This window comes from Apium graveolens, chromosome 7 (assembly GCF_009905375.1).
Source record: "Apium graveolens cultivar Ventura chromosome 7, ASM990537v1, whole genome shotgun sequence".
Taxonomy (NCBI): domain Eukaryota; kingdom Viridiplantae; phylum Streptophyta; class Magnoliopsida; order Apiales; family Apiaceae; genus Apium; species Apium graveolens.
This window is the reverse complement of record NC_133653.1, coordinates 236,098,343-236,109,223: the sequence shown is the minus strand read 5'-3', so window position 1 is coordinate 236,109,223 and position 10,881 is coordinate 236,098,343. Positions and strand designations below refer to the sequence as shown.

Genomic DNA, 10,881 nt, shown 5'->3' with positions numbered 1-10,881 from the left:
TTGCTGCATCCAACTCCTGAATTCCTGCTACTTTTCCCTTAGTCAGTCTCTGAGAAGGATTCTGGTATTCATTAGCAGCCATCTGTTCAATTAATTTATAAGCTTCATCATAGCTCTTTGCCCACAATGCTCCTCCTGATGCTGCATTGAGCATGGGTCTAGAAGTAGCACCCAATCCATTATAGAAGCAGTTAATAATCATCCAATCAGGCATGCCATGGTGTGGGAACTTCCTTAGTATCTCTTTATATCGATCCCAAGCCTCACACAGAGATTCTCCAGTTTGCTGAGCAAACTGAGTAAGAGCATTCCTGATTGTAGCAGTCTTCGCCATAGGGAAGAATTTAGTGAGAAACTTTTGAGCCAAATCTTCCCAAGTGGTGATAGATCCTGCTGGTAGAGAATATAACCAGCACTTAGCTTTGTCCCTCAGAGAGAATGGGAAGAGTCGCAGCTTGATAGCATCTTCAGTCATATCATTAAACTTGAAAGTGTTGCTGATCTCGATGAAATCTCTGATGTGCATGTTGGGGTCTTCAGTAGGAGAACCTCCAAACTGAACTGAGTTCTGTATCATCTGAATCGTGCTTGACTTGATCTCAAAAGTGTTAGCCCTGATGGCTGGCCTGATGATACTTGGCTGAATGTCATTGATCTTAGGCTGAGAATAGTCCATCAATGCCTTATGATTTTCTTCTTGATCACCCATGTCTACTAAAACTGGTTCCTCGAATTTCTCTTCTTCTTCTACCTTCTTTTCTTCTTCAAAAACTTCCTTTTGAACCACCACAACTTCTTCCTCGGCTTTATCCAGTGTTCTCTTACGAGTACACGAACGCGTATGCATACACCCTCGCTAGAGTACCTGAAATAAGATAAGGAAATAAATAAGTAACAATGTCCGAGTCAATGAACTTTAACGACCACTGATGGAAAACACATAAACTAAAATTTAACACTGCAGTCCCCGACAGCGGCGCTAAAAACTTGTTAGTCGCTAAACACGCGCTAATAATACACGCAAGTATACGCGTTCACAAGTAGTATAAGATATAAATCAGATTCGTTCCCACAAAGACTAGCTTGGTTAACTAATTAATTTATGCACTTAAACAACAATGTATGATTATTATTCAATGCTACAATGATAACAAATTGAGGTTGTTTATAAGAATTAAACTAACAATTATAACTAAGGGAATAAGATTGATTGAATTAATATATATGACAAATATGGGATTCTAACTACATTAAATACTTCATTCAATAGCCTTTTCGTTCTTAACCTTAGCATGTAATGGTGATGACACTAATCAGATAACACGAAACTGATAAACGCCAACTTTCGTTGCACAAATACCATACTACCAGACATCCATAAAAGAGATAGAAGCTGAATAGACACCAATTATATTGAGACCCTATATGTCTATAGAATTTGACAATATAACGGTTTAAGCACAAGTTATCTATCTTGATTACATAAATAAAGTAAGATGGTTAAAATTACCTACACATCATACATAACAAACACATGAACCTACGCTAGCATGGCAAGTTCTAAATTCTTAAATTCACTTTCACTTCATTAAGAATTAACACATTATCTTATAAGTTCGCGACGCTCATAAGACAAATACGCACAACCAATACTAGGCTATCATACAATCACCACACACTAAGGCATCAAAACAAATCAACTAAAGAAATCTATAAATAACTCCGCTAGAATTCCAGGATAACGATTAGCCCATAAGCGGACTCATCATCAACTTGGGTTCCGATGAAAGCATGGTATAATAAACACAGTCTTTCTAATAAATAATCAAACAAAGTTAACACAAGAGTATAAGTTCAACAAAACAAGAAACGAGCATCCAAGATTACAACTCAAAACAAAGATTCACAATAATAAACTAGACCGTCTTCGCCTTTGTTGAATTGTGCTATAGGTCTCTTGTCGTCTTCTCCCTAGCTCTGATATGTCTCTGACTTGATATCTTATGAAAAATGACCTAAAGTTGTTTATATAGCAGCCCCATGCAATGTAGAAGTCTTTCTTTCAAAGGCCAAGTAGAAACATGATTCTGCTATCCCGACAAGGCGCGGGCGCGCTGGCTCTCTGATGTTTGGGCGCGGGCGCGCGCTTGATCAGCGCGGGCACGCTTGATCAGCGCGGGCGCGCTGGGCTTTTGCCAAAACTTTGACTTCTTCTTTTCCTTACAGTTTTGAGCCGGTCTTTGCAAGCTTTATTCCTTGGACACCATCCTAACACCATATTAGCATCAAATCAATGCTAATTCACCTGATTCTCAGATTAATGCTTGAAATGCAAAAACTCTAGAAAACACACCAATAACTTGAGTACAAATACACTAATTCAAATCTTTATGGAGCATAATAAAGTATCATAAATGCCACTCAACACCTCACTACGATCTCTTTCAGGTAAATATCCACTAACTTGTCTACGGTGTACCTTTTTTTAATTGGCAAGAAGTGCACGGACTTGGTTAGTCTATCTATCATAACACATATGACATCGTGATTGGTTTTAGTCCTTGGTATGCCTGTCACAAAATCCATGGCTATATGCTCCCATTTCCATTCCGGAATTTCAAGGGGCCGTGATAGTCCACTTGGTCACTGATGTTCGACCTTCACTCTCTGGCATGTCAAGCATTTGCTGACCCATTCTGCTACTTCTCTCTTCATGTTAGGCCACCAATAATATTCATTAAGATCATGGTACATTTGCGTACTTCCCGGGTGGATTGAATATCTGGAGCTGTGCCCTTCGTATAATTGCTCATCCTTCAGTTCTTGCTTATTCGGAACCCAAATCCGGGATGCATGCCTCATTATCCCTCTCTCATCTTTCTCGCATCTGACCTCCTCACCGGTCAATGTTTCTCTTTCTTCATTCATCTTCTTTTCCCAACACACTCGTATTTTCTCAGCTAGTTCTGGTATTAACCTGATTTCAAATAGTCCTTCTTATCCTTTACTGGTTATTTTCACGTCGATTTCCATCTTCTCAAATTCTTTAACTTACTCCTCGGATGTCATTATTATCTTGAGTCTCTCTTTCCTACTGAAGGAGTCAGGCACCACATTGGCTTTACCCGGGTGATACAGAATTTCACAATCATAGTCCTTAATCAGCTCTAGCCATCTCCTCTGTCTCATGTTTAATTCTTTCTAAATAAAAAATATACTAGAGGCTCTTATGGTCTGTGTAAATCTCGCATTTCCCCCGTACAAGTAGTGCCTCCATATTTTCAGGGTAAACACTATGACTGCTAATTCTAGATCATTGGTAGGGTACCTTATCTCATATTCTTTCAACTGCCGAGAGGCATACGCAATAACCTTTCCGTGATGCATAAGCACATATCCTATCCCCTTGTGCGAGGCATTGCTGTATATCACAAACTCTCCCTTCCGTCAGGAAGAGCGAGTACTGATGATGACACCAGTCTACTTTTCAGCTCTTGAAAGCTTTCTTCACATTTCTCTGTCCACACAAACTTTTTCATTTTTCAGGTAAGCCTAGTCAATGGGCCAGCTATCTTGGCAAAGTCTTGCAAGAATCTCTGGTAATATCCTTCTTAGCCCACAAAACTCCTAACCTCGGTTGGGGTAGTCGATCTTTCCCAATTGGATACCGCCTCTATCTTGGCGGGGTAGACTAAAAATCCTTTGCTACTCACCACATGCCCTAAAACTTCCTTTAACCAAAACTCATACATTGAGAACTTGGCATACAACTTCTCATTCCTCAAGATTTCTAGGACTATCCTCAAATGTTCCGTGTGTTCTTGCTCTATCTTTGAGTAGATTAGAATATCATCTATGAAAACTATCATACATATATCTAGGTACTTCTTGAAAACTCTGTTCATCAAATCCATAAAGGCTACAGATGATTTGGTTAACCTGAACGACATGACTAAGAACTCATAATGTCCACACCTAGTGCGAAAGGTAATCTTTGGTATATCTTCAGGTTTGATTTTCAACTAGTGATATCTCATCCTCAAGTCTATTTTCAAAAAGTGCACATCACCTTTGAGCTTGTTGAATAGGTCGTCAATCCTAGGGAGTGGTTACCTATTCTTGATGGTCAGCTTGTTCAACTCTCGGTAGCCTATGCATAATCTCATGCTACCATCCTTTTTCTTTACAAACAGCACTGGTGCACCCCATGGTGACACACTGGGTCTTATCATGCCATTATCTAACAACTCTTGTAGTTGAGAAGCTAGTTCCTTCATCTCAACTAGGGCCAACCTATATGGGGCCTTAGATACCGGTGTCGTCCCTAGTGCTAATTCTATAGCGAATTCTTTTTCATTGTCGGGTGGCAATCCTGGTAAGTTCTCTGGAAACACATCCTCGAATATGTTTACTACGAGTATGTCCTGTATGTTAGGAACTTCCTATTTATTATCCATCACATATGCCAAGTAGGCCTCGTTACCTTTCTTTAACAGTCTCTTAGCCTGAATCATGGTCAGAAATTTCTGGGTCTGTCGTTGACCTTTAAACACTATCTCCTTTCCATTTTGCACTCTTATCCTTATTTTCTTTCACTCACGATCTATCTACACTCCATTACTGGATAACCAGTCCATTCCTAGGATCATATCGAACTCTCCTAATGTAAATGGGATTAAGTCAACCTCGAAGACTTTCCCTTCCAGTTTCAACTTGCATCTAGGGTGTACTTGATTTACAAGAATGATTTCTCGGTTTTCTATTTCTACTTGTAATACTTCACATAAGGGTATATCATTAAAATTTAACTTCTTAGCAAAATTTTGAGATATAAAAGACTTGGTCACTCCAGAATCAAATAAGACATTTGCACATTCAAAATTTAAACGAAGGGTACCTGCTATCATGTCAGTGTTCCGGACAGCATCTTGAACGGTCATGTTGAAAGTCCTAGCAGTCGGGGGCCGGTTGGAAGTGGCTCTGCTTATTCCTTAAGCCGATGGTCGGTTAGTGGGGAAATCCTTCCTTACGTGCCCTATCTTTCCACACTGGAAACATGTCATTCCTGGTCGGGGGAAACTTGGGGTAAGATGTCCTGGTTTATTGCACTTGAAACATTTCAGAGGGGATCTCGCCTCGACACACACTCCGAGATGTCTTTTTCGCATGTTCGTCATTCTGGTATAGGAGCGTGGGGTTGGATATGAAATATCACCCTAGATGGTCCGCCGTCCTGGCCAATGCTCTCACTTGGGGAATTTCTAAATTCGGAGCCTCTCGCAGGTTGGGACACCACTCCCCTGATGAACCTACTCGGAAGGCTCCTGTTTCCGGTTCCTCCTCCTCCTTGACTTCCCATCCTTCTTTTCCTACTTTCCTTCTCTTTCAAACTCTGCTCATTACTTGATTCGACAATCGAGGCTTTCTACACTAAGGTGGTATAATCCGCCAGCTCTTTAATTGCTACTCGGTTCTGGATCTACTATTTCAGACCAAGCTGAAACTTTCGTGCCTTCTTCTCTTTGGTGTTCACAAATTGTCGTACAAATTGTGACAGCTCAGTAAACTTGGTCTCGTACTCTGCCACAGTAATTCTATCTTGTTTCATCTCTAGAAACTTGATCTCCATCTAAGTCTCCATAAACCTAGGGAAGTACTTGTCTAAGAACAACCGGGTAAATCTATCCCATGGGATCACAACATCAGTCTCGAGGTTACGCTTAGACTCCCACCAGTAGTTAGCTTCCCCTTAGTGTGTAAGAGGCGAAGATGGTCTTGTGTCACTCTTCAACACCTAGTATCTCGAAGGATTTTTCTATTTCCTTAATCCAGGCCCGTGCCTCAACAGGATCGACATATCCTAAAAACTCCGGGGGTTTGAGAGACTTAAACTCCCTGAATGCGGTAACAGTAGTTTGTTGTACAACATGTGGTTGTGGTGGAAGGGGCTGTTGGCTCAGATTGGCCCTTAAAAGTTCCATGAATTCATTCATGGGGTTTCCCCCATGATGGGTATCCTCAGCTTCTTCCTGTACATATCTTTCTTCATCAAACTCATTAAAGTCTAGGTCATCTTTGCTTTCCTCATTCACTATATGGTTAGGTTCATTTTGTCGTTGATTGACAGATTCAGCGGGTTGTGCCCTGGTTCCTCTTCTACTGGGTGGCATCATTCTGATAATAAAGATGATGTCAATAACAGTTGCATATTTTTTTTACATTTGGATTAATTCATTTGTAGGTAAGCATGTTATTTAAATATTTAGCATGCTTCTTATCAAGGTGAAATGATATGGTAAGATAATCTCTTAATAACTGCAAGATAATATATCATAGGGTGTCCCAGTCTCTATCTTGGGTACAATAACAACCATCCAAATCCATACGTGGTCCTGAATACAATACATCAACTACATAGTCCTGAAAACTGAAATATAAATACATATACCGGGTACCCTGAAGGGTTAGGAATGTTATCTACTACTATCTATCCTAACAAAATTGGTGACAAGTCACCCAGCCCTGTACAAGGTCCATATGTGGTCACTGGTCTCTCAGTCCGAGTCACTGCGTGTGAGGTCTCGAACCCTCCCCATCGCTCCTGCTAGCATCATCTCAACATCAACTTCTGGAATGTATCCTCCCATCACCGTCATCCTCATCTACACTCAAGTACGGAGCTTAATTCCATCAATCTCCCGACGAGCTATAGTTGGGGAAGCAGCCCTGAAGTCCCCGCGTTAGCCTAGCCTAATAGCTCTCTCGGCGATCAGTGCCTGTCGTAGCTCCATAGTGCGGGCAGATGCCGCAGTGATCTTAGTATTAAGCTAAACCACTATCCAGTCATGCACAACTATATGTATGGTCTTTAGGGGTGGTAGGGGTGAGTGCGGGTCATTGGAGGATATGTCACAAATCTCATAGGTCTGTGCCTCCATCTCGTCATCCTCGTCCTCATCAGCGTAGGGTAAAGGGCTCAACATCTCTGGGTGAGGTGTGGGTGGGTGAACGGTTGGGAGAGGGTACATCTCTATGTCTGTCTAGTCTAGCCATCGCTCTGGGGCACCTCAACATCATCAGCTAAAGGGGTAGGAAAGTCAGTCTTCTCCTCCGGGGATCTTCGGTAGGGCCGTCATCTGAGTCATCAATAGGGGGTCCTCCAGCTCGGGAATAGGGTCACTTTCAGGGGCCATAACATCCTCAACAGGGTCAACCTCCCCCATAGGCTCCACTGGTACCTGACACAATAGGGAAGGTTGTTAGGTCTCAATATGTTTGTAGAAGGGGGGTTGAATACAAACAATACCGTTTAATCGAATAAAATGCGGAATAAAAAGTGAAACACAATTCAAGTTAAATAAAAATATTATTAAACTTGAAAGGTGTTACAACAACGGTATCGTTCACAAGGGATTAATCTCAAATAAATTATTCCAAATCTAGAATAAATTCGACATGAACTTTTTCTATTTTTGTAATAAAAGGATCAAATGCTAACTGTAATTTGAGATTAAGTTCTAGGGATTTTGATCCGCTAGATAGGTACACAAGAACAAGAAAATGATTTCTAGTGGATTAGATTTAACAATAAATACTAGAAATAAATGATCTGTGAATTTGCAATAAGTTCTCTGCAGGTTTCTTTTGTTCTGTGTTCTTCTGAATTTGATATTCAATGCTTGCTCTCTGTTGAAAAATCAGCTGTTGTTGTTAAGTAAACAAAATAATCCACTTGATCCAGAAAGACTTTCGGGAAGACAATTCATTTGAACTAGAAAGATTTTCGGCAAGACAATCCATTTGAACTAGAAAGACTTTCGGCAAGACAATCCATCCGAACTGGCAAGACAATCAAATGAACTGGCATGACTTTCGGTATGACTATTGATTGTCATACCGATTGTCTTGCTAATACAAAAGATAGTCTTGCTGAATTAATATAGAATATTAATTCAAAATCAATTCTGAAAATACATAATATTAATTCAGAATTAATTAATCCATTAATTCAATTAATCAATAAATTAATCTTTGCAGATTTAATTTATTTTCTTAATTAAATTATACGACTTAATTAATTAATAGAGAATTAATACTACTCTAGAACAACAACCCTTCTTCTGAAAATCTTCTGAAAGTCACTGTCAATTATGAATCAATTCCACCACTTCAATGCTGACACTCGATGTACTGTCTGGTTCATGAGTGACTAACTTCCGTGACGTTTCTTCATGCCTTGACCTTGATACTCTTGATTTTCTTCAGACTAAATCCTTGTAATTAATTGATACCCTGACGAGATCTCTGTCACTTGATTAAATCCACAATCTTGATTTATATTACTGAGGCATGATCAATATCTTGAGCTTCTTCCAGTGAATTAAGTCATCAAGTCTGTAGAATGTTACTTAATCCTTTGACATATGTTACTCTGAGAGATCTCTCTGACGATATGACCACTATTTACTTGTTACATCCTTATTTGAGTTGAGTTAAATCCTCGAATAAACAAATAGGCTATGACATATGCCTTTCAATCTCCCCCTATTTGTTTGTTAGACAATAACAACAAATACCTAGAGGATAACTCAACTAACAAATAAGAAAAAGATATAAACAGTAATGCAAAGTAAATTACAAAAAAGTTCTGGATTATATTTAACATTTTCCAGATTCCAAAAGAAATTTACAAGTGAATACAAGATAGATGTTCCTCTAGTCTGAACATATAACTACATTAGTCTATCTTGATTCATAAAGCTCTAATCATATTACATTGAGTTTTGAGCTAATTGAATTTAGTTGTCTTCCCTTCCGAATTCACCTTCTTCCAAATCTTGAAGCAACTCCTTGTCAAAGACATGATCCTTTTCTGAAGTGAAGCTGTCTGGCCTGACTGGTTGAACTCCAACTTTCTTTAGCTTATTCTTGAGTTGATTGTACCTTTTATATTCTTTTCACAATAAGCTTGAATCAGATCAGCTGCTTGAGTTTTTAACATGGATGAATATCCAGCAGTTCTTAAGTGATGTTCCATCCAGATAAGATGCTTAGCTGAGTAGTTTTTAAGAGATTGTGAATCGAGCTGGCAGATTTGAAGACAGTCAGACTTAAAGAATCTTACCTGATGAGGATTGTTGACCACTTGAGGACTAGCCCTGCTGGCAAACTCTTTGAGCCTTTCTCGAAGAACTTCATTCAATTCTGAGCTTCTTTTGACTTTGTTGAGAAGAACCCAAATCTCTGACAAAGAACGATTCTCAAATAGATGAAGTGATACATTGAAAGATCCTTTGCTCTGACAATATACAAATATGCTCATTTCATTTAGAGATCTGTCAAAAGCAGCTGTGATCCTTGAGACTTCAGTCTTTATAGCATTCATGTACATGTCATTGTTTGGATTAGAGATCTCCAGCTTGTCCAGAAGATGTAGAAACTGCCTATCATTGTTTGTGCTCAGCTGAGGCATATCAAGTACTCTCCTAGCTTCATCCCATTTTTTACCAATCTTCAGTCTGACATCTCTTCTCCTTTCTTGAGCTTTAATGTCATGAAGACGTTGCTTTTGAAGAGTTTCTGTTCTTTGGATGTCTTTCCTCATGTCAATGATCTGGGATACCTTTTTGAGTTCAGCTTCTTTTCTTTTCAACTCTGACTGCTGCTGCTGAAACTCTTTCTCAAACAGAGGATCCACTGGAGCTTCTTCTTCCCATTCTCCAAAATCACTTTCCTCCTCAGCTTCAAAGAAACCATCTTTATCTCCCAAGACTGATTCAGTGGGAACATCACAAATATCAAAGTCATCCTATTCTCCACTATAGTAGATATCATCAGGCTTCCCTGTGCCTCCAGCAAATGAATCTTTTTCTTTTCCCTTTTTACTTCTCCCTTCCTTCTCCCCTTAGTTGAGGAATCCTCTACAGACTTTCCCTTAGATCCTCCATGACCTCCATCACCTCCAGAGCCTGAGCCTCCACCAGACGGCCCTTCAAAGAAAGTCCTTTGTTCTTCATTGGGGCATTGAGAATTTTTGATCATGAAGTACAAGTGCTTCATCCCTTCATTCAGATGTTCCATAACCGTCTCTATCTTCATAAATCTGGAGGAATCCAGTGAATGATTCATTTCAACCAAGTCTTCAAGAGAAGTCATTCTTGTATGGAGAGAGCAGAAGTTTAAAATGTCTTCAGCTGATAACATTGGAGATGCCTGGATTGAGTTAAGCTTTGGTACAACAGATGTCTTCAAATCTGATATTTCAGTCCTGATGAGAGCCAGCTGATTATTGACAGAGGTGGAAGAAGAAGACCGTTCAACCACTTGTGCTTTGAATGATTTAGCTTCAACCTGACTTTTTGCAAGTTGTTCCTTGAGATCAGCAATTTGAGCTAACAGATTTTCAGTGTTTGTGTCTGTGTGTGCGCTCACCTGAATATCTCTCCTGTTTAATTCACTCAACTCACGTTCTTGTGTATCTCTCAATATAATTGCTCGTGAGGAGTTTTCCTGATGCTGATCTTCTGTACCTGCATTTAAAATCACCCTAGCCTCTTCAAGAAAGGTCAGTGGTGGTGCAATGGGAATTCGCGAGTCCCGATCCTCAGTCAAACCTATCTTTTCATGTGAAATAGATATCTGAATTGCTTCAGGGATAGATTGACCGAGTTGCCCTCCACTTTCTCCAGATAAATCTGCGAGTGGAGAATCCCGTGAGGGAGCCAGAGGTGTTGGTTCTGGGAGGGGAGAAAATGACTCTATTAAAGGTGGCTGAGAGTCAGATTTTCCCTCAGAAGCATGTGACTGCTCTTCTGCCGTAACTATGGCAGGTACTGTAACCGACTCAATGTGCACTCCTCGCTCCGTGTCCTGAGTATCATC

At 39.9% G+C, this 10,881-nt stretch overlaps 1 non-coding gene across 1 annotated transcript; it reads left to right on the top strand.

Annotated features, from left to right (window-relative positions):
• Positions 1-212: 212 nt before the first annotated feature.
• LOC141676049 (small nucleolar RNA R71) lies at positions 213-319 on the top strand. Its single transcript, XR_012556660.1, has one exon. It is a non-coding gene; the product is annotated as a small nucleolar RNA R71 (small nucleolar RNA).
• The last annotated feature ends 10,562 nt before the right edge of the window (positions 320-10,881 follow it).